Source organism: Ictidomys tridecemlineatus, unplaced genomic scaffold, assembly GCF_052094955.1.
Source record: "Ictidomys tridecemlineatus isolate mIctTri1 unplaced genomic scaffold, mIctTri1.hap1 Scaffold_39, whole genome shotgun sequence".
Taxonomy (NCBI): domain Eukaryota; kingdom Metazoa; phylum Chordata; class Mammalia; order Rodentia; family Sciuridae; genus Ictidomys; species Ictidomys tridecemlineatus.
The window spans coordinates 102,845-129,372 of record NW_027522555.1 but is presented as its reverse complement, the minus strand read 5'-3'; the positions used below and the strand labels follow the sequence as shown (position 1 = coordinate 129,372).

At 39.8% G+C, this 26,528-nt stretch overlaps 1 pseudogene; it reads left to right on the top strand.

The window, feature by feature from the left end:
* LOC144373421 (VPS10 domain-containing receptor SorCS1-like) overlaps nt 1-25,592 on the top strand; it is a 37,254-nt pseudogene extending 11,662 nt beyond the window's left edge.
* Nucleotides 25,593-26,528: the final 936 nt, after the last annotated feature.

The window sequence follows — 26,528 nt, the reverse complement described above, 5'->3', positions numbered from 1 at the left end:
ACATTTGGGTTGGTTGTTTTGGGTTTTTTTGTCACTATAAATAAGGCTACAATTAACATTCCAATACCATATTACTTGTTATTAAAAACAGACAAAGCTAATTAAGTCTCTTGGCAATGGAGGTGTTTCTGCTAGATTATAAAGCAAATTCCACTCAGCCAACTGGACCTGAGTATCAGGCGGTGCCAAATAGTTCCCTCACAGGGTTTTAAACAGGAGCTTCCTGCCCACCTGTTGCCTGTGAGTCCCACAAGGTAGGAATTTGAATTAACTGCCTCCCTCTTTAGAAGGCAAATGCCAGTGGATTCAATAAGGGTAAGATGAGGGGAAGCTCAAGTAAGCTTTTCCTAGATGAATCAGGTAAACAGGGTCATTTCTGGCACAAAGAACAAGACATGACTGGTGACAGGGCCACACTGGTAATCTTCTCAAGGCTCTGACACCAGTGCCTGGAAGCTATAGAAGTAAGGAGCCACTGTGCCCCCTGAGTCTGTCCAATGACTGTTTTAACCTGTCCTTGAGAAGCTTGTACTCAGTCAGTGTAGGATAACCTCAGGACTGGGGTGAAGTGCAGAAGAATCCCAGCTGTGGCTTGGCCTGCAGTTAGTGCCTACCTGCAGGTTACTCCAGGGCTGAACCTCCCAGAATTGCTTCTGGAGCAGAAATGTAGTCAAAACTTGAACTGAGTGGGTCTAAAGGTCACCTTGTCAGTCCAGGGCAGAAAGCAGACCTTCCAGCACCACCATTTTGAAAGCTTAGTTGGAAGCAAGCAGGAAGACCTTCCTACTTTTTATTTAGTTTTGAATGATTCAATGTATAAATGGTTATGGTTGATTTCAGAATCAGCTTACTACTGTGTGTATAGAGCAGTGTTCTCAGGTTTCACCAAGGTGGAAAAATTCCTGCATATGTTATTAATATGCCAACAGAAAGGCTGTTTTTTGTTTGTTTGTTTTTTTGTTTTTGCCAGGGGAAAGGGGTACCAGTGATTGAACGCAGGGGCTCTCAGCCACTGAGCCACATCCCAAATAGCAAAATGTAATAGGTTATTTTGCATTTTAGTTAGAGACAGGGTCTCACTGAATTGCTTAACACCTTGCTTTTGCTGAGACTGGCTTTGAGCACTTGATCCTCCTGCCTCAGCATCCCAGGCTGCTGGGATATCAGGTATGCACCACCACACCTGGCTAGAAAGGCAGTTTTTTAGGAGATGCCAAAAGGTTAATCAGCTTCATTGTATAGAAGTGAACGTTTGGACAATTTCTGTTTCAGTTCTTGTCTAAAACTAGAAAAGATGGTTTAAAAAAGAAGTGAGTAAGCGCAGAATGTGCCTCCAGGGGGCCGCCATCCTGACTCCTGGTGCACAGGTATCAGGGTTTCTAATGTCCACACCTGGAGCAGTGAGTCAGCAAAGCCCTGCTGTCTTCCACTGTCACCGACCTGCCTGGTTCACCTCTGGCCCGTTAAAACATCCACAAACCATTTCACATCCAGATGAAAAGTAAGGGCTTTGCCTGCTTGGATGGAAAGTGAAATATAATTAAGGATATTTCATATGGTGTAAAATAGAAAGATTTTTGAATGAAATGATGGAGGGTTTTCCATCCAAAGCTACCATTGACTGTTATCTTTCCTGAGTGATTTAGTTTCTTTGAGCCTTAGTTTCTTAACCTATTACATTTTGCTATTTGCCTTCAAGTGTGAATAACTGTGATACCATATAGAAAGCATGTAGCATAATGCTGGGTACATGTATTACAAAATACAAATACCATCAATTTCTATCATCTAAGGGTTTCTCTAGAGAAAAAGAGAGAGGTAGGGAACTTTCTTTTATTGTGAATCTGTAGCCCAGACATGTATTTGATGCCTGGTTGTCACTGCAATGCTGATATCTGGGACATTTTTCATCTAAACCTCTGCTGTGCTGTCTATAAAACAAAAAGAAGTACCCACATAAGCGCCTAAAGTCACATAATTAGAAAGTGATAGAACTGTGGTACACCAAAACACATGTCTATCTTTCATGCCATTTTGACCAGAAACTCATTTACCTGACTGCTAAACATGTTTCTTTTGCTCAAACAAAATGACAACCATATTAATTTCATATTCTGTTGCATGTAAATGCTGAAATAACTTGAAATTCATTCCCTTTTTTTCTCCACCAGTATCTATAATTATCTCAGTTTGCACATACACAAGCACAGCCTCACTGAGTTATACCTATATATGGTTAAATTTTGTTTATAGTGTGTTGGAACCAAGGAACACACTGCAAATTTAAGTTGCTAAATTAACTAGGACATTGCTTGTTTCATGCCAGTAGTAAAAAGATTCTGTAAATATCAAATAAAGTGGCACTGGGTTGGTTTGCTCTAAGAAAACAAGATAATCTTCTCAAGGGACAGATTTCTTCTTGCTATTAAGTTGCAGTTATTTCTAGATGTATTTTTTTAAAGTGCATGTAGAAATTTCTGTCTGTGGAATTTCTTTATAGGAGCCATTAATACCTCATGGAAGAATGTTCAAAGACAACTCTTACTATTTCTCAGGGTTAGTTTATCAATATATGATGGGGATATTTACTCATGAAGCACAATTTTAAAATGATAGTTTAATTTCTGTCGCTATATAAAATATTTAGTGAGTCCAAGAAAAAAAAATACAGACTTAAGTTCTATGAAAAATAACAATTTCCATACTATTAACATACATTTTGGATGTTTTAAAATAGGCTTTTATAAACATATTCCTCTCTGCAGCAGCCATAGAAACACTGAACCCCTATCTAACATACCATTCCCTTGAATTTGCTATTTCCAGGGACATCGTGAGCTGTGATCTTTTCCCATGTGACTCTATTCCAGGTGCCCTGTGGGGAATTTGATGTTCTGTCTGATCTCTGTTCAATGAAATTTGTCAGTGTGCATCAAGGAGAATAATTGGCCCTAAAAGTGGTGCATGTGTTTAAAGTCCACAGAAAGGAAATCACTTGCATTATTTACAGACTGATCACTGCAGGGGACTGTGTAGTTGTTTTCTAGCCAAGAACTCTGCAGTCTCAATTTGAACACACAATTATTGCTTGTTGATGTGAAGTTGACTCCTCAGAGTATGCTTCTTAGCTGAGGTTTCCCATCTTTTCATGGAAGTCACAGGGATTGGGAAGATGCGTATTACAGTCATGGACACCCACTTCCTCTTATGGTTGTTCCTACCCGTATCGATAGCATTGGCATTAGTGTTTCTCACCCAGGTGCTCTGGCAAAGCGGCAAAAGAACAGCAAATTAGCCCAGAGTCCCTGGACTCCTAAACATTTTCTGTCTGACCTTGTGCAATTCTCTAAGCTAACTCCTTTTCCTGATGTGCAAAACAAGGGGATTAGATGATCTTTGAGATGCCTTCAAACTCTAAAATTTACTTGATCAACTGAAATGATTCAATGGTAGGATTCTTTGGACTGCAGGTATTCTAAAAAAGGAAACATGTTTCTATAATTCGGTTTGACAATGAATTGACTCAGATTGTGGATCCTATGAGCCAGTTCTCATGATTCTTTATATTAAGCCATTTAGTCAAGTGTGGCCGCATGCCCCATTTTATCATGCTTGTGTTCAAAAGGAAGTCCCATTCCATTTACTATTCAAAATTAAATAACTTGTGCTTCATCTTGCTTAATGCAAGAGCCACTTTATTCCATTCACTTGGTTTTCTGTCTCATTCCAGGCCCTTATCCCTAGGTCTGCCTACTTGGTTTAAGGGAAAAGTTCAGAGAGTGGTTTTGCCTTCAGGTAAAGAATTTGGAAGACCTCCCTAGTCAGCCATGGACATTCTAAATGTTGCTATTAGGGTTGTTGCATAGGATGATTGTTGATTCATGGGCACATTCTTATCAATGAGCATGCTTTATCACCTGGATTCCAATTAAAGCATCTTTGAGCTGCATATACCTACACACAATGGATACATATAGCCAGCCACCAGTAAGGCCTGTCAGCTTGGATGTCTGGCACAGTCACTGAAGATAAGGAGACCTGGACTCCTCCACCACTGCTTTCCTGGGGGCAGTTTCTCTCAGTAAAGTTATGGAAGAACCTATCTCTATTCCTTTGTTAAGCCCTACTACTGCCATCAGAGGTCTGTAGGTATATAGCTCTTTAAATTTATGCACATGAACATACACATGTTGCTGTTTCCTCATTACATGCATTGTTAAGGGTAGTAGGTCTAGGAATATTTTAAGTCTTAGCCACACACTGTACCCAGACCCAACCCCCTTCTGTGTCCCTAATGCTTGCTGTATTTCCTACTTCATTAAGTCCAGTATCATTAGAACAAAGCAGAGTTTTCCCTTGAAACCAAAGCACATAGTCCAATCCAAAAAATGAAACTATTTTATTTTTTTCTCATTGTGAGTGCTAATATGGGAAACCATCACTCAGTGGCAATAATATTCAACTGGGTACAGCAAGAACTAGAGTTCCAGTTTACCTCAGTCATTACATGTTATAATTCCTATGACAAAAAAGGAAGATGCATCTTTACATCAAAGCCTGATTTCTTGGGTTATTTTTTAAAGCATGAGTCAAAGTGTAAGAGGAGGAAAGAGTATCCCACATCGAATGAAAAACAATTGACAATTTGGTTCCACAACACTAGTTTTAACCTCCAGGGTACTGGCATTTAATCCTGGCTGTAAGCTAGAATCAACAGGGGATTTAAAGTGAAAACAAAACAAACTGATATCCAAAGTTCCCAATTAAATTCAAATTCCTAGGGGAAGGTCCTAGGCATCATAAATGTATAAAATGCCCTCAAGTGATTCAAAGGGTCAGATAGAAGTGAGATTTCTGCATCTTATGGAATGTCAAAGAGATAAGTGTACTCTCATATTCATTGCAACGTTACTCCAGTGGGCAAAACATGGAAGCCAAATAGGTGTCCATTAGTAGATGAATGAATAAGGGAAATGTGGTATACACAGTGGACTACTAAGAAGTCTTTAAACAGAATGACCCTCAGTCATTTCCAACAACATGGATGGAACTAGCGGACATGCTGCCAAGTGAAATAATCCAGGCACAGGAAGACAAACACCACAGGATCTCACTTACATGTGGAATATTAAAAATTTGCTGCCATAGAATCAGAAGAGAAAGGTGTTTACCATAGTGGGTAGATGATAGTGAAAAGGGAGATGTCCTTTAAAGCATACAAGTTGTAGTTAGACTGGAGAAATGAGTTTTAGTAATCTGCACGGGACCACAGTTAATAACAACATATTGTTCATTTAAGATTTTCCAAAAAGATAGATTTTTAATGTTTGCACCACAAAAAATAACTTGATGTATATATTTGTTACCTTGATTGAATCTTTCTACAATGTCTATATTGATTACATTGTAGTCCATAAATATGCAGTTATTATTAGATTTGAGATCTGCTGAGCTTACACAATACTCTTACCTTAATAAGTGAATAGTTATAAATACATATAGTCTGACCACACCACCTCAAATTCACAAGAGGGAAAAAAAAGGCTGAATAGAAAAATCTGGAGTATGAAGACTCACAATGCTTCTTTCCAGGTTTAGCCTCACAAAGAAGAAAATATGGCCATCATCTTTTTTTAAAAAAATTGTCCAGGCAGCACAGAAGCAAAATGAAAGAAAGTATGGGTAAAAAGGAAGAGGTGACAGAGTCATATCAAGATAGGAAGGAGGAGAATGGCTGAAACTGGGGGTGTTGGAGTAATAAAGCAGTCTCCACTGATGAGCTGTAGGAAATATCAAAGGCACATTTGCAGAATATTTCCTTTTCAGTAATTGTACAGACTCCCTTGCACTTTTCTACTAAGCACTTTTCTCCTTGGCAGATTGAAGAATGTTTTACCAACTAAATGCATCTCAGTAATATCCAGAGCTCAGGTCCAACATAATCACAAGTTGCCTTGTTATTATGGAGGTAGCAGCCCCATTTAATAACATATTAAATGCATTATTCATTTATGTAACTCAGACCCAGGGACAGCTGCTGGGATGAAAATAGAACCATTCTGTAATGCAAAAAGCAGGTGTGTGCTTACTTGAGTAAATTAACTCTGTATTTCTGCACAATTTTCTTCTAAATTTCAGGGACAGGTCTGGTAGGGCTAATGTGATGCCATTTTCATCCAAGAAATAAAATGGTTTCAGAATGTTTTTTTTTAATGAGCATTCAAAAAAAATCACCAACAGCCTTCTCTGTGGCAGAATCCCAGGAGGATAGATTCATGCTTTGGGTTGAAGCAGAACTCATGTTGCTGCAGGATTTAGAAGAACCTCAGGTCAGAATGGGTGACAAACAAAAGAAATACTCTGCACCTCATGATGCCAACTGCTCGCCAAGATGGAGCCACAGGTGTGTTTGATGCTATGCAATTAAAAAACATAACCTGCCTTTAGTTTGCACACTGCCACCCCTCTGAAACCAGCAGGCAGTTTCTAATGCACAGTTAAACTCCCTGAGATGCCATGATTATTACGGAGGGTTTTGCTGGTCATTTTCTTGCTACTATTGCTGTTACCAAAATGTTTTCATTCTCCAATGTATGCACCATGGGAGTTTTTTTCCCCCTCTTTCCTCTCCCACCTGCCCTATTTTCTCTCTTAATCAGTTTACACTCATAAAATCATAAAAGGGAATTTCTTTTCTAGGCTGATGTTCAAATGGCTCAGGCATGACAGTGACCCAGCAGAATGGGCGGTGATCTAAGTGCTGGAGCTGGAATTTGGAGGCTGCCCATTCAGCTAGGTGTTAACTCCTTAGTTGATGGATTATGAGGAGAAGCAAGGACTCCCAGGCTAGAGATCAGCACGGCTCATTTGGTGGGTGAGGGGTGAGTGTTTGGGGCAGCAGTAATAACTGATGCTATGCTGGTATGTCAACATGTAAACTGATACAGTCATGCCAGTGAGGTAGATTCTGAGCTCTGCTTATTTGAGCGCAAGGAGACCCTCAAGGAGGTTTAAAGTTTATACATTTCTCAGGAATCTTGTGAAATCATGCAATTCAAATAATTTCTATTATATGAATCATGAAGACCTCTTTAGGAGTATAGATGTGGCTCAATCTTACTACTGTAAAGAGGCAGTACAGGGTAATAGTAAAGAAAGGATGTATTATAGGGATAAATAATCCAAATTGGCCATGCAAGAGAACACAGAAGCAGAAGGAGCAGAAGAAAATAAGTGGTTTCAAGAAGATTAGAAAGAGATTTGGATGGAGCAGAGTGAGCTGGCTGGGGAGAAACTTCAGAAAAAGTAGAATAAAATCATCTTGTAGGGGGCTTATGTGAAGAATTAGAGGATTCGCAGTTTATCTGGAGGGCATTTGGAAACCATGAAGCTTGTGAACAGGGAAGAGAAATAACAATAATAACTGAAAATAGTTGAAAACATTTCACAAGTACTTGCTAAGTGATAGGGCAGTTTTCAGCAATCTGGGTACATAAATTCATGGAATTCTTGCACCGACCCCATGACATGAGTTAAGTATTAATGGTTGACCTTGTGCTGATCCATAATGTCCAAAGTGCTTTTTCAAGTTTCTCATTGATTATTTAACCCTGCTTTTAGCTTTTCAATTCTGAGATTCAGGAACAGAGGGAAGGACATTGGCTAGATGTAGATGAATTGGAAAACTGCCTGCAGCTCAGATAGATCCAATCTATTGCCAGTGTTGTCAAGTTTTCCTGGAACCTAGTTTTACCCATTCTTTTATGTACTGTGTGAACTTTTCATGGTATAGTCACCAAGCTGAGTAGTAGTGACAAAGACTATATAGCCTACAAAGCAAAAGGCTTATTAGCTGGCCTCTTAAAAGTTTACCAACCTTGGTCTAGTATATTTTGATTTCTTCCAATTTATGTTCTACTACTAACTCTGGAAAAGTGAATTTGAGAGATCAACTATAACTACAGGGGTTGCCGAGCACCTCAGGGGGGAAAAACGATGAATTGGTAATACTGAACCTCAAAGTTCTTAAAGATTGGTCATCCTGAATATACAGATTCTTATTTACCATGAAGCTGATAAATTTCTAATAAATTGAAAGGGACATATTTGTAAGATAATTCATTTATTCTTTTATTAGAGCTAAAATGAAAATAAGCAAAAGTTTGAAGGATTTACTCAGAATGCAAAAACTGAAGCCTCCTTGGTGTAAGGTTTCAATAGTTCAATTAGTATACCTTCTCAAGAAATGATTAGAAATTACCAAATTTAGCCAGATTTTTCTGTACTATGTCATTATTGTAGCATCCTTTCTCTGAATTGTAAGTTCCCTTGCCATCTATGCAGTAGTCCCCCTTTATCCACAGTTTCAGGTACCCATGGTCAACTGCAGCCAAAAAATATTAAATGGAAAATTCCAGAAATACATGTTTTATTAGTTTTCAACTGTGTCTCATTCTGAGCAGTGAGGTGAATCCATGCCTAACTCTACATCACAATGCCTTTGTCGTTCAGTTAACAGCGTCTCATCATGTAGCCATTGTTCACCTCCCATCATCATAGGAAGATACTGGGAGTTCAGTAAGATATTGGGAGAGAGAGAGGGAGACAGAGAGAGACCACATTCACACCAATGTTATTATAGTCTATTATTGAAATTGTTCTCTTTTATTGTTATTGTTGTTAATCTCTTATTGTATCTAATTTGTAAATCACACTTTCTAATAGACATATGTGTATAGGGAAAAGCTTGTATTTATCAGGTTTGTTACTATTCATAGTTCAGGCATCAAGGGGATCTTAGAACATATGCCCAGGACTGTATTATTCATTCTGGTCCTTAATTATATGTTCTTTAAATGATCTCCTTAATTATCGACTTATGTCTCTTCATCCTGATTTTTGACTTAGTGTAGGGACAATGTCTTCCACTGTGTGCATTTCCTACAGTTCTGAAATGAAGAAGTGATTCATCAGTTAATTCGATGAATCAAAGAAGTCGATTAAGATGCAAATAATAGGTAACAATTTGTTGCTCCAATTATTTCTCTCTATTTATCTCTATTGGAAGCTAGATATGAATCAGCCCTAACGCTCAGAGTAACAAGGAAGGTAGGTGGATGATGTCCCTGATGGTCCTCAGGGCCAAGCAGCTCAGTGTAGTAAATTCGTGGGAGTGATCTTCTTTGTAAAGAGCTAGTTGACAATTTGAGCTTTTCTCCTTTTAGGTATAGAAAGGTGGTTTCCAATAACTGCACTGATGGCGTGCGAGAACAGTACACAGCCAAACCACAGAAGTGTCCGGGGAAGGCCCCTCGTGGCCTCCGGATCGTCACTGCAGATGGAAAGCTGACTGCAGAACAGGGGCACAATGTCACTCTCATGGTGCAGCTGGAAGAGGTAGGCTGATTCCTGTCTCCCTCTCACCTTCTAGAGCTGGTGATTTTGTTCTAACAAAGCATAGTTCTTTTTTAACCTTCTCATTTTTGATGCAGTGGTTTTTTGGTCTTTTAACTTTGCTTTATTGGTACTTTCAGCAAAATATATTCTCAGGATACATTAACAGTATTCCCAGAGTAATTTAACCCACACATATACTCACTGACCTAACAGATGCTAATGCTTTTGCCCTCTCAGCCTCACTTCTTGGCTTTTTAATTTTTTTTTCAAAGGGAACAAGCTGGCCAAACATACATCACGAAGGCCAATCTAAACATCACCAAGTCTAATATCTTTGACAGTTGAGAGCTTGTATTTTGGTAACACCTGAGGGCTATCATTATGAGCATCAGTTATTGTTTGCCAAACTATGGTTGTCTGAAATTTCTGACTACATAGACGGCAGATAAGATGAAGGTTCTCCTATGAGGTTTAGAATGCACACAGGATTTTTGTCATCTTGTAAATGAAGAAGAAGGCCTCCCAGGACAAGTACTTTCATTACATTATTTCAGTTATTACACCAGGCAGTCCTACCTTCAACCATATTTTAGGGGAAGCTGAAATGTGCCAAGCACTGTACTGGGCCAAGCAAATAAAAAGGGATTTTAAAAGTCAATATTAAATATATACCATTGCCTTCCAGTTTCCTCTTCTGACAGCTCTTGGCTTCAGGTCTTTGACATGCATGGACTCCCCTGGAGAGCATGTTCAAATGCTGTGTTTTGGCCACATCCCCAAAGATTTTCATTTGGAGAGTTGATGGAGCCTAAGAATTCCTTTTTGGAGCAAGTTCACAGGTTATACCTTGTGCTTGGAGGAAAACAAACAAAAACAATGTCAATGTTTTTGGGAGAGGACAAATAAGGAGAGAACAAAATCATAGGCTCTGCGGCATGACTTGAAAGAAAAAGGTGAAGTAATTAGGATTGCTTTGTCAGGTTACATCAAAGTTATTTGTATTTTTGTTCCTATCGGATAAATGAATATTGAGTTTGAAACTGTGGCTTAGATAATGCTTTCCTTCTGGTCCAAGGGCTACTTAAAAACCAGTGCTTTAATTTAATACTCTTTTCCTAATACTCCTAAATGAGTGCCTTTCAAGACCAATATTCTAAATACTGAGATTTCCCCCAAATCCTGTAGTTGGAACTAGAATTATACAAGTTAATTTAGGTCAATTGGAATTGCTTGTATTTCACATAAATAAATTCTGTGGGGACTTCTGCCTCAGGCTATGACAGATTAGCTTGCAGCAAACCAAATCAAGAAGACTGAGAAGCTAAGTTCTCTTCTCGAGAGATGAGGGATTCGAAGGGATTAGTACAATATTTTATCTTATATTTCTCTTCAAGAACTTTGTCAATTGATATATTATACTGTATAATAGGCTTGGATTTCAGATTCCTAAATAAGACCATACAGAAAGTGTTGGCTAAAAAGGAATAGTATAATAATAATAATAATAATAATAATAATAATAATAATTAAAAAAAGATAAGAAATAATGGAAATGAGTAGTAGAGCACTTGGTTAGCCTGTGTGAGGCACTGGATTTGATGCTCAGCACCACATAAATAAATAGATAAAATAAAGTACTATGTCCATATACAACTAAAAAAAATGGTAGAAAATGATGAAATGATAGGTAGGTCTAACACAGATGGAATTATAGGCCTAGCAAAGAGGGACATAAGGATCAAGCATCACTTCTGAAGAAACAGTGGCTAAGAATGTTCTTAGAGTCAAGAAATGGAACAGAATCAAGAAACAGAGGTATATAAAAATATATGTTTATGTATAATCTAATGAAATGAATATATATGAGTATTTATACTTACAGAGTATGCATATATATATTTTTTCAGTAACAAATGCATAAATATCAATAAACAAATCATAATCTTTTCAATAATGGTGCTGCAACATTGAATATCTACATGGGATATTGAGGCCATTGACTATGTTTTCCCATAATACGAGAAATAATTCTCACTGGACTGTCAATCTAATTTTGAAAGATAAAACCTAACTTTCTAAAAGGAAACAAGAGTATCTTCATAACCTTGAGTTTGACAAAGATTTTTTTTTTAAAGGAAACAACCCGCTGGGCATAAAGAATCTATGGTTTAGAGCACATTAACAAATACTATATAAAATCAAACAAAATATAGTACTTCGTCTTTAGATCTTTGTGGGGAAAAAAAATCTCTGTTTGATTCTTAGGGAAGAATTCATTTCCTAGACCAACCTTTTACACTGTTTACCTGCATTGTATATTTCCCAGAGACACATAGAACCTGATTATGATTCCCCAAAAGGTATCTCTTTTGAAGTAGTAGATGCTTATTCTGTTGCTCCGTTTCTTAGAACATAGTAGAGCACTCTCTAAAGTAAGTCCTTTTGCTCCTGGTCAGCTCAGACCTTTGCACAAATGAGAACACACTTGAGGGGCATGGCCTTGTCTCAGTTCCATCTGGCTTTCCAAATAACAATGATCATCAGGCATTTCACATTGGGCTGCCTGACATGGGAAAATGGGAACAGACTGGGTGACCTGGTACTAAGATGTGTGAATTCATGCCTTCTGCTCTCAGGAAGGGAAAAAAATATTAAGTCAATTCATTCCACTTGAGTGGGTAAAGCTACATTGGCAGGGATGAAGTCTGCTGCCTTCTGCTGTCAGACATGGCCCCTGGATGCTCTTATCTCCTGTGCAGACATGGAAGCCAAGAAAACTGACTCCCATCAGGAGGCCCTGGAGATCACACATTTGAATATGTGATTCTGTGCTTATTCTTCACAGACTCTTGCAGAAACAACTGACTCAACAGTTTGTTGCTCTCTTGATTATGCACATAGGCATGTGTGATAAAAGTAATGAACAAGGAAGAGTAAAGCTCTCTGTGTATCCAGGGAGCACTGAACTTTGGCACAATTAAATGACAATTTGGATGTACATTTATTGAGCACTATCAGTTCTAGTTTGCAAGTGCATCACTTGGATTATCTAATTTAGATCTCACAATGCTCTATGTTAATAGGTGGTGTCATATTTGCCATTTATAGATGATGTAGCTGAGGCACAAAAAAGCAAAGTAACTTAGCTGAGATCATACACATACTAAGTAGTAGACTCAGGAGTCGAGTTCAAGCTTGTAGCATCTTATCTTTCTATAGCTTCTTTATGATAGAAAGAAACATTTTCTGGGCAAGAACTTCCTATAGTTTCTGTGCCTCCATAGAAACCCTTGGCTGGGGGCAGATAGTAACAAAGATAAAGAAGTAGAAAGGAAAACCAACACCATCTCTGCCCAAGCCAGTTTGGCCTACAGGTGGTCCTGTATTGTCAGACATTAGTTGGCAAATCTAGCAATATATTTCTCCTTTTCTCAGATGATTTATACTTTCAGATCAGTTTATTGAAAAACATTTCAGCAAAGAGAGATACTAAATCCTCTCTTGGGTTTCTCCCTCTTTGCAAAACTATGCCTTTCATGAATGCCTACTTATATCTGACATTGTTGAATTTATTCTAAAGAGTATTGAAAATCATAGGCTATGAATGCAGTACCGAAGGAGTTTAGAATCCATGTATAGTAAATCACATTTCTCCTGTAGCTTAGGTATGAATTAAAATGTAATTATTTAATAAAAATTAAATCCCACTAAAACAATTTTAAAATTCCCCCCATAACTGACAGCACATGTTGTTTCTAAATCCTCCTCAGAAATCTCTTGAGCATTCACTTCTCACTTGAACTTGATGCACCTAATTTACTTCGGAAATAGTGTCTCACTCATGCCCAATATCTAGGGCCAAGTGTTATAACAATAGGAATATTTAATGTCATTCCTCTGATACCTGAAAAATAGCAAGTCTTTCCAGTGCCAAAGAGATCCAGAGGTCCCTGCTACCTTCTGATGTGACATAATGGTTGTGATTAATGCAGAAGTGAATGAAAGACTCCCCTTCCCTAGAGGGATATTTTTTTTTCATTTGTGCACTGAAGCCTGTGTCTCTGTTTCATTGTTCAACTTTCTCCTATAGTCTTGTGGTCCCTCTTGGGCTTGGAGGGTTACGGGCTGATGAAGCCCTCTTTGTTTGTTCTCATTTACTTACATCCAAACCCCTCCACATAGTTTCCATCTCCTCTGCCTATTAACTGAAGCACCATAAGGCTAGGGAAACAATAGTTAGATGTATATCTATTTATTTGTTCTTCAATATATATATTTCTAAGCACCAATTTTATGTCATACTTTTCATTCACAAGTAGACTTACTTTAGATGTAAGTGGGAATAATGTTTTTGAGTTAACGAGGACCTCTGCTGTATTGAACACTATGTAAAAATCCATCCATATGAAGCATAAATGACTAAAAAGTGCAGAACAAAAAAAAACAAATTTATTGCATCACATTATAATAATATTTTTGACATTCTCAAATAAACTATGAATATCATTAAGGTAAGAATCATGTCACTTCTAGTTGCATATTGATAGAGCACATTTATAGAGAAAAAATAACACAATAAATATGTGTGGATTTAAATAAGCTTCTCCAGGAAGAACAGAGATAAAGCCCAAACTTGGAAGGAAAAGACTGTTGAAGTTTGAATACCTTACAAAACAGGTTAAAATCTCCATCTGAAATCTAAGTCTCTTCCTTTATCCTCTAATTGTGCATGTCCTAATTGAAACACAGGAATACATGAAGCCAGGGCCAGTGACCCATGCCTGTAATTCTTGCTTCTCAGGAAGCTAACACAGAAGGACCACAAGTTCAAGAACAGCCTGGGAAATTTATCAAGACTCCATCTCAAAAGTGAAAAGGGCTTTGGATGGCCTTCAGATGTAGAACACTTGCCTAACATGAGTGAGGTCCTGAATTCACTCCCCAGTTCAGAGAGGGAGAGAGAGAGAAAGAGAGAGAGAGAGAGAGAGAGAGAGAGAGAGAGAGAGAGAGAGAGAAGAAGAAGAAGAAGAAGAAGAAGAAGAAGAAGAAGAAGAAGAAGAGGAAGAGGAGGAGGAGGAGGAGGAGGAGGAGGGAGGAGGAGGAGGGGGAGGAGGATGGGGGAGGAGGAGGAATGAGCAATGGTAGAGGAGAGAGAAGGAGGAGGAGGGAGGAGGAGAAAGAAGGAGAAATGGTAGAGAAGATGACCTTGATTAAACTTTATAACATTGCTAAAACCAGAGCAAAGCAGAGAAGTTTCTCTTATTGACAATAGAAACTCGGAGGTAAGGTTACGGAGGCTAGCTTATAATTTCACATATGACAATAAGTACCTAAGCTAGAGTACTGCAGATTTTACCTGTGTAAGAAATTAAATCCCTTCTGCAAATAGCATATGAAGTCACCCTCAAAATTTAGGTGACATAAGTGACTTCCTAACACAGTTTCTCTAACATCCCACAGTCTGCCTTACCTGAAATATTACTCAGAGGTCAACATAACTGTTGAGGTTGATGAAAAATTCCAGTGTCAGCATCCATCCCTTCTGCTTTTAGAGTTCTCTCCATATGTATGCTAAAGGGCGGGAGAGCTTCATTCGGATCAGAAAGGCAAAGGAGTGGTCTTGCTTCTCAAACTCATTGTAGCACAACTGAGGAGAATACTCACATGCACACACACACACACATGTGGACATGTGTGCACACGCATGCACACACACACATTGTATTTGTTCATTGTTGTCTCTGTAAGAACAAAGAACAGTTGATCCAGGAACCAACCAAGAAGGAAGTGGAAGAAATATGAGGTTGTGTCTAAGAAGCCAAACCTTTTCAACTATGCCTGAGTCTTACCAAGTTGATCAAAGATGTTTTTGCACTGATACCTAATCATGCAGTGAGAGGTGGCATCTCAGCATTTGGAGACTGACTCAAGGTGGATGGTCTCTGGAGCACTAACAAGCACCTGATGAGCCTACAGACTTTCAACATGATAACTCAACTGCACAGAGAAATCCAGTGCAAGAACCTGCAGGCACAGGGTGGTTGGTGAAGGACCAAATCCATCTCCAGAACTCAACACAACCAATTTGGGAATAGTGTCTGCATGTTACAGAAAATAAATCACATCTGTTTTATACCACTGTAAGAATAAAGAGATGCCATTTGTGCATACTTTAAGACTTTAAAATTAAATCTGAGGCAAGAGACTAAAATTAAAACTTTGATTGGTGTCTCATTGTTTCAATACTTCCATTTACATACAAACACTGAAACTTAAAAAGGAAAATTCATGGTCACAATTTCAGTGAGATTTAAGTGAAACCTGAGGGCTGTGTCCTCATTAGATGGATTCCTATGAGCCATAATTTCACTTTCACGTACATTGAAAGACTGAGGGGGCATGGACGTGTCCACAGTGTAATAACACTTCATAAATATTGCAGAGTGCTGGCTACCATCAGATGGTAGAGAATATGGCCTTAATAAAATGTGCTGTGAGATGCTCCTTTGTTTGAATTCATGACAGAAATTGACCTACTTTTTCATCTAGAAGAAAGACTATTTGGAGCCTTTAGAAGTAGCACAAAAGGGTTGGCAGACAGTGTTAAGTTGGAGCAGATATCAGGTTCAAGGCCAGCTCAGTTCTGACATACAAGCCTCAGTTGTTTTCTCCTCTACACAAAGAAGCAAAAGGTGATTTCAATAAGCCATGAGATTTGAGACTTTTCTCGTGTCTTATTGCTTACTCCATTCAGCTTTACTCTCTTTGACTCTAATGAGGCAATTGAGCCACTTCATTTCTCTTCCCGTGTTGCCTGAGGTTACAAAGGAAAGAAGGAAATGGGGCCGGAAGTGTGGGTTGTCTTCAGCCAGAGGCCTAGTGTCTAAAGTTCAAGTTGCATTGGTTGGGCTCCCGTTTTCTCTCCTCTCAAAAACAGTACACATAAGTTGGGGTATTACTGTTCCTTGGGGTCTCAGAGGAGAGATGTTTGCTAAGAGTTTTGCTCTGCCTTGACCATCAAAGGGAGATACCTGGCTGATTACTGAGGATTTCAGGTCAATGAACATCCTAGGGCCTCAAGTCCTGAAATAGTCTTCAGTTTGGAATTTTATCCTCCTAGCCTGCTTGATTGAGGCTCTAACATCCCACATCATTCACAGGGTGGCAACCACCCTCCAGTAAGGACTTCACCACACCTGCCAATCCTTGACTGTGGATAACTTCCTCCAGCTCAGGCTTTGCAGTTTTCCATTCATTATTCTATGTCTCAGCCTCAGGAGCTCAGTGTTCAACCTAATCCATAACTGATGTGCAATGGAAAATTTCTACCATGTCACAGGAGCTCTTAGTAAATGCTGCACCTTCACCAGAGCTGAGATGATCCCAGCAGCCCAAAGATGTATTAGGATATGTATGTGTGGGTGTTCAATACCACCAATGACAAGAATAATGGAATTATAAAAGTGACTGCCTATCTGAACTAGAAGTAGCCATGAGGATCCTCGGGTCTGCCCATCTTTAATTTACAGACAAAGAAATTGAGATCCAAATTTTTAAAGTATTTCAAAGGATATGCAACTATCACTTCTAGCTGACCTCTGCAAGGCACCTCTTCCACATGTAGCACCCCGCTAGACCTCTGTAAACTCACTTTGATTCCACAACAGCCTAATAATTTGGAAAGGGGATGAAGCAACTTTAAGGGTAAGAAATAGTGTGTCCATTTCATAGAAGGGGTTGTGTCACTTGGTGAAGTCCACAAAGTGATGACAGGCATAAAAACTGAAAGGTATGTGAAAATGTCTACAGCAAAATCTTCAAATAGTGATTCCACAGCTGTTATGGTAGTCTTGGTTATGTGTATGTGTTCAGGAATTCTCCTTGATTAAGATGATATTCACCAATCTGTTGACAATCTGCTTTCTAGATGGCAAAATTGTGTGCAATTTTAATTTTCTTTTTCATCATTTTTTGACATTTCCCCAATGAATACACCATGACTTCTCTCTCTGTTTCTTTTCATAAAGCTTACATATTTCTATTACATCTTTTACTACTAGGAAAATCTGGTTGCCCTGGTTGATTCCTAAAGGAATCTTCCTACTACTCATTTAAAAATGTAATTCTGTTCTTATTACATAGTTGAATGTTTTACTTTATGAGTGATTTTAAAAGTCATTCAGAAACATTTATAAGATTTATGTCCCTTGGTAACTCCATAGTTTTCCTGACCAAGTCTACTGAGGTAATTCCTTAAGCCACCATGTAGTAGTAATATAGAGAAAATGCTTAATCATTTAAAAATATCTACATGGAGTAGAGAGGCCCCAATTTATAGTCATCTCTCTACTTACACAAGCCAAGTGTGCCTCTTCTATGCACGCTGTTCTACCCTAAGCCAGGCACCAAGTACAGAAGACATAAAAACAAAATTTGAAAGTCTGTAGTTCCTTCAAATATATGGTGTTATATCCATTTGGAAGTGAAGGAGTAAATCATTTTGTGAGGTTCCTATTGAAAGTTCTTGATCTGAATGTTACATCTAGAAGTACTTGGAAGTTTAGTTAGGCAAATCCCAAGGATCAGAGTCCTCAGAGAAAGGCTTAAAAATCGAGCTAGTTGTTATCTGATTAATAAAAGGTGAAATTGTCATAAGTCAAGTCCAATGATGTGTTGGTCAATACTGTAGTCTCTCTGGTATCCCTGGCCTTGATAGGAGTGACTTATGCCTTGAAACATTATGTATCATACTCTTCAGTGCGGTGGCGATTCCTCCTCCAGGTCAGACCATACAAGTTCATGTTACCATTCCTTGCAAAGAGGCCCAGGAGACCTGTGTACCTGGGGAGACACCTGTGCTTTAGAAAACCATCTCTGGACAGGCAAGGGGAGGAGGCTGCCTCTGTTCTGCACCTCTTCATGTGGTTCAGAGCTCAGGTCTGAAACTGAAGAAAAGCCCATAGGGCATGATTCAAGCCAGAGGTGCTGGAGAGACCCTCTTCCAGCTGTTCTGGTGTGGCAGCCTCAGCTTTCAGCATTGGTAGCACCTCTTAAAAGGAATACAAGAGGCCCAGGAACTTGCTTGGAGACAAAAGATAGGACAGGTGTAACTGCCTTTTGTCATAGAGTGGTTTGTTCTGCATAGGAAGTTCCCAGATCACCATTATAAAACATCCCCTGGGAAGGCCCAAATGGCAGTTATTTTACTTCCCGATTATAGTTTCTCATTCATTGTCAAACACTCACATCACCAGGGGTCCTCACAATCAGAATTTTGTAGCTTCCATGGTATTTTTTAGAGCCTGGCATATTTCACTGGGAACCTCTTACATCAGTATTTTCAGAAGATTTTTTTACATATTTGCATGCCCCTAAAGGGATTTAATTAGTGTCTTACTGTTTTGTACTGGTCTAATAGACTGAGATGAGTAATTTATAAAGAACAGAGATTTACTTGTTACAGGACTGGAAGCTGGCAAGTTCATAGTCGAGGTACTGACATCTGGCAAGGGTCATCTCATGCATCATCCCATGGTGGTAGGTAGGTTGGCAAGAGAACATGTGTACTGATGAGAGAGAGGGGCCCACATTCATATTTTATCAAGAAGGCCCCACCTCTCAGCACTCTTACACTGGGGATGAATTTCCAGCTCTTGACCTTTGGAGGACGCCTTCAGCAGTCAGCCCTCTGATTTCATGTATGAATGAATACCCACTCTAGCATCCAACTAGACATGAGCACAGCAGAGCAGGATGAGTGTCCTGTGAATGAGTAGGAGTGTGAGACTTGGAGTTAAAAAGGACCAGTCTAATGATTCTAAGAAAATTTAAACAGGCCTGAGTCTTTCAAGTTTGAAGATTAAATAAGATAATACACAGAGTTTCTATTATTTCTTATACAATAAACTTTCAAGAAACCTTTCTCTGCTTCCTAGTGACCACCAAGGTATGTTCTAGAGTAATCTAATTTGCACCCCCACTTTGTGTGTGAGTCACATGAGTTCAATCGTACTGAATAAGTGGAATGTAGATAAAACTTCTATCCAGTGCTCCTTCAACTGGCTGATGAAACATTTTATTTGAAGTCCAAGGTAAAAGGAAAGCAAGGAATGGGGAGACAGGTAAATGAGAAATGAAAGATGGAGACCAGGCAGAGATAACATGAGATTTTATTTGTCAGAGCCAACAAATAAAGGCACATCTCTCCATAGATAGAGAGAGGCAAAACAGGCTTGGGGATCTGAACATTTATGGGGCGGTCTCAGGGATTAGAGAGCCAGGTGGATCCTGATGGTGTGTGTGTGTGTGTGTGTGTGTGTGTGTGTGTGTGTGTGTGTGTGTGTGTGTGTGTGAAGTTTTGGGATTGTTGTGAGGGAGTGGTGAGCCTTTCTCAGAAATGCCCTTGGCTGGGAAAGTGAATTTTTTCTTAAAACAGCAGCTGTCACTTAAGATGGCCATCCAGATGCTAAGCAAGGACCTTTTACACAGGGCATGTTGCTCCACAGTTTTCTCCTTTCCCACTTGTCAAGATCTTGCTAACCTGGGTCTGCCTACCTGGAGTAGTAGGCTAGGTAATGCTGAGTGACTTGCCCCCTGCCTAAAGACTGCCGTAGGCTAAAGGGCTGAGGTCTATGATTTCTCTTTAGGATGCTCAATGCTGCATAAGGATTTTTATTTTGGTCTTTTTTTCCCCTTTTTTAAATTTTTTATTTGTTCTAATCAGTTATCCATGACAGCAGAATGCTCTTCAATTCATCGTACACAATGGAGCCCAATTGTTCACTTGTCTGGCGGTACACTAAGTAGAGTCACATCATTCATGCAATCATACACATATACCTCGGGTAATGATGTCTGTCTCATTTGACCATCTTATTTTGGCCCAATTTGTGGTCACAAGAGTACTTAAATAACAACAGACACCCAAACTAATGTTGACTATATTTAATCTTCATATATAATATCGGTGTCACATTCTGCTTAGGTCCCATATATTTAATCAATATTTCAATACTTACAGTAATAGTGGAGATAAAATATTGTGATTTGCAATGCTTCTATCCCCCTTTTAAATCTAATGGGATCACCATTTCCCCACATTTCTCCCCTGTCTTTCAGAGCTCCTGTTGTCTTCCAGCCCCTCACTTTATGCCACCCAAGCCAGAGTAATCAGCATGGTTACATTTGTTAACACCCTGCTCTGTTCTTATACCCACCCACTTAGACTTATGGTATATACACTGTGACATTTTTTGTTTATTTTTAATGAAATGGGATGTACTAACTCGGTCTCTACAATGCAGTTTTTGTTGAATGATCTTTAAGCTCCTTCAGAGACAAAATGTTACCGAAGCCTGAGTTAGGCCCACTGTCATGCTCTGACAATGAGCTTGGTTTCATGCAGCGAGTCTCTGACACTTCCTTGTGACTCTGAGTCTTGCTTCTGGACTGAGGCCTCCGTGTGGAGTTACTGTGGCATTTATTTTCCCGTTCTTCTCTGAGTCTATGTCACAGAATCTGATAGGTTCACACACCTTTCACTGCTTCTGTTAATCTGGGCTTTATTGTAGCTGATTGAGACATTTGTTTTTCTATTACAGAAGTCAGTGATGCCCTTGGAGAATCCCCATCTGGATTTCTTGTGGCTTTTCTGCTTTTGCCTGGCACTTATTTGAGCCAGTCTTCTCAGTTCTGCATCTATTTTACGGCAGGTGACTAAAGGGCTGTGGATGTAAAGAACTTTCTGTGATAGTCCAGGGGTTTGCTGGCCTGGGTTCAGGTGCAGAAAAAATGGCTTTCATTCATTAAATTCAAGTAACTCTCAATTATACATAAAGCTTCCCCAACCATGGATTATAGAAACTGAGTCTTATATTCCCTATCTTCTCTATGGATTGAGCATGATACTGCTTCACTGGGGCCAGAGAGAAGGGAAGAGTATGGAATTCATGCCAACCCTTCTTTAGTTAGAAGTGTCTAAGTCAAAATGTTGACCGAGGGGAAAACAGTCAAAGCAGTAAACAGAGTCAAACAAGAGAAGAAAAGTGAAGCCTCATCTTTGTTATCACCTTGCTCTCACCCTGAAAGGTATTATTAGGAACTCTCACCTGAAGAAACTCAGTGAGAACTGTGCTAAATGGAAAGTCTAAAACCCCTCCAGAATGCTCTTAATAGCTGTGTGACTCTAGGAATCTTATTTAACATGTCTCCATCCCAGTTTCCTACTGTATCAAAGAGAAATTCCATCTGTCCTTTCAATCTCCTGGGTATCTTAACAGCTAAATGAGATAATATATTAAAAAATGCCATTTTGATAAACAAACACATTATAAAGGCACAATAATCAAACTGCATTAAAAAATGATTATCAGAATCCAGACACTAGCAGAATACATTCCAGCCCTTAGGATTTTTGCAAATGAGTGTGGTATCAGCCAGCGACTCATTTTCCTAGAGAAGGCAGCTGATCTTGACTGCACATATCCCGGAACTTCTGTGAGTGATTGTGCTGTATTCCACCAACAGGGAGTTTAGCCCTTCCATTCCTGGCTTTATTAATGCACCTTTAGCACTTCAAATCCTAGAGCATCCTGAAGAAACTTTATCATCACGTTAAAATCTAATAAGAATAGCATCATTTTGTGCTATACCATATTCATCTTTGGATGAATCCAATCACAAGAAGGCCTGCCATTCAACAGTCTGAACCAGAGGGCCTCAACCCTGAGTACAGCCCCATGCCAATGGGGGACCTTCTAGATCTGCAACTAGACTGAGCATCCTCCCCAGAAACCATGAAACATGGTTCTTGGGAGTAGTTGGGCATCAGCATTCAAAAAAAAATCTGTAAGAGATGCTGCTGTTAAATGCTCGGAATAACTGATTACGACACCAATAAACTATTTGAGTTAGTTTTCAGAGATGCATGTAACTTCATGAGACAGCTTTTCTTTTCAGTCTGCCATCATCTACCCCAAATTACCTGCTTATTAGCTTCCCAGCATACATGGACCCGTTTCGTTCCATCCTCCACATGGTAGCTGGCAAGATCATATATCACCATGCATCTTACCCCAAACTCCTGCTTGGCACACTTTCATGGCTGTCCATTGCTCTTAGAAGAAAGGTCAAATTCAGAAACTGGACCCTCAAATCCCAAAGGCCTCTGTCTCCTCTCCAGCCTCATTTTACAAGACATTCTTGTCATCTCTTTCTTTAGTCTCCTTCACCTGTTTCCACTGTACCATCGCCCCTTGCCACAGAGCCTTCCACATCGGTTTCTCTCTTTCTCACCACCTCCCTCACCTCCCACTCTCTCACTCAGTTTTTCATTTGGTTAATTTATTTTCTTCCTTCAGGTTTTCTCAGCTCAGTTATCATTTTCTCTGGGAAGACTTCCTTGAGGTTCCCGGTCCATGAGCCTCCCAGCTCTCCTTACTGTATGAGCTCACCATGCCCCGGGACACTCCTCCATGCCTTTTTGTTACTAGTGTGATTATTTAAAATGCATTTATCTCACTAATGATGTGTGGAAGCTCGTGAAATCCCAGGCCATGTTTGTATTGTGAATTTGGTTAATATTTACCTCCTTGCAAAATGTATGTGTGTTTAGGTGATATATATGTATATTAAGGTTAGATATATGTCTATCTAGATATATGTACATACATCTAGATAGGTAAATGGATCTTCTAAAAACCTGATTCTGCTGTGGTCTTGGATGGCATATTTAAAACATTTTCCATTAGAGATGCTTATTGCTGCATTCATGTAAACATTGAGTAACTCCCTTCTTTCACCAACTGTATGTACAGAGAACTTTATCATAAATCGAGATGTCAGAATGTTATCAAGCCAAAGGACCACATGAAATCCAGACAGATAGAACGTGGAGGGGTTTTATGTAACTAACAAGATGTCTAAGTCAAGGCCAGCTAAAGGAAAACAATGAATACCAAACAGGAAATTCATAGCAATGTAGACTGAAATGATGTTGGCTGACATTTTACTCTTACCGGTTCTGTGGGTGGCTTCTCTCTCCTTCACTATCCCTTTGTCTCTCTCTCAGGGGAGAATGAAGCAGAGTTGGCTATGGGTGGGAATCTCCCCTCCGTCCTCTTGTAAGCGATGGCCTCTCTCTGATGCCTTCTTTGTCCCCACAAAGCTTATCTCTCTCCCTCTCCCACTCCACTGCTTGTCACATGCCCTGGAGAACCCCGTCTACTCTGATATTTACCCCAGAACCTGGTTTCAAAAAAGTGGTCCTTCCCCCCCCACCCCCGGCACACACGTAGGGTTGGCTTCCCAATCACTCTGTCAAAAACCCAGAAGACCTGGAAATGGAAACTCACCAGAAACAGAAAGATGGATTCATCAGTCCACTCTGGTTGCCCAAGTGAAGGACAAGTTAGCAAGAAGAGTTGACATTTATATTTATTAATGAAGGGAATTCAAGTAATTCCACAATGCCTGAGCTTGTGGATGTTTGCTTTATAGTTTTGAGTCGGGTTTCTTTTTCCACCCCAGGGGAGGACTTTGGCCTGTGTGTTTCCTGAGAGTTGTACTAGGTTCTCAATGAGCGTTAGCTGCTGTGTGCCTCTTGACAGTGCTCAACTAGGCATAGATCAGAGGAGTAGGTCACACAGATTCATAGGATTTAAACTGCTTTTCCTTTGGCTGTGAAATAATCCTTTAACCATCAGCTTTTAAATTTGGCCTTTTCAAAAAATATGATACCATATAAACCTTACTTAATCAAAAAGACATTTCTAATTTAAAGGTATTTTTTTCTTTTTCTTTTTATCTGAAAATGGGAAAGACTATCAAAAAGAATGAAACATAGTTTGATAAAGATGGACTGTGTGAAAGAAGATTTTAGTTTTTGTTGTTTTGCCAATTTGGTCTAAGTAATTTTGCTTCTTGAGAAACTAAAGAGGTCTGAGGTTTTGGAATAGAGACTTTATCTTCTGTCTGCTCATGGGAAATTTAGATTCATATAATCCCACTCCAGCTTTACAGAAGTATTATAGGTCTTTTACAGCTGTGTTGTTTTTATAGTCATTTATTTTTGTGTAACATTTTATGGATTACTAAATATCTACATATTTTTAAGAATCTTTTGAGTTAAGATGGTATGGTAGTATTGTGTCCATTTCATAAGATTTGGTAACTGAGACCAAAGCAGGCTGAATGATAGACCCCATGTATGAAGTCATCTAGCTTGTTAATAACACAGTGGAATTCAAGCCTCAGGGGCTTCAATGCTTTACTCACAGTGGTATGTTGAAATGGATGAACCAAAATCCAGAGGACCAGGTCATAATCCTGGTCCACCAGTTACTAGCTGTGTTAACCTGAGTGAATGATGAAACCTTTGTAGACTTCAGAATCTTCATCTGTCAAGGCATTTGAACTGTCCCTGTTCTTTTATTCAGACTCAGATTCTGTGAAGACTAAAATGAGACCATTTTCTAATACAAAATACTGAATTTTAAGAGAATGCAGTGTCCTATCTGATGTCAGGCTAGGTGTCCTCTACCCTTCCTCCAACATGGTTACGGAACCAGAAACAAAGTGGATGACTCAGGAGACACAGAAGGTACCTGGTAACCACAACAGGTAGGCTGAATTTTTGAAGCTACCTGGGTGCAATTTTATTGATGTGGATTATAAGACTGTTAACAAAGCCTTCTTGAGTAATTGAATATCAAATTGAACCTGATAATTAAACACTGTTAATGTCCAAAGCCTTGAAATTTCTGGTAGTTGGTGCCCTTCACATTTGGAGAGTATCCATCTTAGCAAATTCCTGTCTGCCAGGGAGTGTCAGAGGGATTCTATCAAAACAGACAGATGTTCCCAGCTGTTGGAGGAGTCAAGACCAAAACAAGCCCCAGGCCCCTAGAAAGTGCAGCCAAGCTCTGGCTCCCTTCCTGCTGACTGACTCTGGGCTCTTTTGCAGGGTGATGTCCAGCGGAAGTCAAGTGGACTTTGGTGATGGCATTGCAGTGTCTTACGTCAATCTCAGCTCCATGGAAGATGGGATCAAACACGTCTATCAGAACGTGGGCATTTTCTGAGTGACCGTGCAGATGGACAACAGTCTGGGGTCTGACAGCGCCGTCCTCTACTTACATGTAACTTGTATGTTATTACTGTTGTTGGCTTATGACATAGCTTAAATTCGTGTCCTTTTAAAATGTGATCCCACATTTCTTATCCAGAAGAAACACAGGAGTTACATTTTAGCAGAGGGGGGAAAGAAAATGAGTCAGAGGGCAAAGTAGAGATAAAGTAAGAAGAAAATCCACGAGGGGAATCTGAGCCATCTTGGAATCTGAATTGCTTGAAATTGTAACTGCAGTGAGATTATTTCTTCCAGGTACCCCAGAGATATAGCACTTGCATGTGAGCCTGAACCTGGGCAATTTTCAGAACATCTCAGTTGAAACATGACATGAGTGGCCCCCCACCCAATACCCAGGGCCAACACTCCGCCCCTCCAACCCTCATTGCCATGTCATCGGCTCACCTTTCCCAGAATCCCGCTGTGCTGCCTGAAGACAAGGCCATGGACACTACCGCCCCTTCCATTGTGGTCATTTTCAAATCTTTTGTGTCCAGTGACAGCTCTGGCCCACAATGCAGTGTCCATGGCCGTAGGCAGCATAGGCAGCCAGCAAAGGGACCAGTCCTCCCCGGCCCCCCAACCCTTCAGTTCTCCCAACCCAACCCCAATATGTCCCATTCTATTGTCCCACCATCCACCCCTCAACCTGCATCTGGGAACCCTCCTGGACAGCAAAGAGCCTCTCTTCCCAATGCCCCCATGGTTATGACAGTTGTGTGGTTGGGTGAAACACATTAGGGGTAACTCCAACTTGGGGACTGGGGCTGAAGGGAGAAGGAGGTTTAGTGGGAAGAGGCAGAGGAATGGAAGTTGGGATTTTTCCCTCATCTTTATTACATGAGGGGGAAGGTGGAGGAATGGGTAGGTTCAGGGGCCCAGCAGGCTGGAATTCCAACTGCCTGCTAGCAAGGATGGTTGCTATGGGAAAGGGGTCAGTGGGTGGGGGGAGGGGGCCTTCATTCCAGGAAGGGCCTGCAGGTGGGGAGGATGAATGGACAGTGGT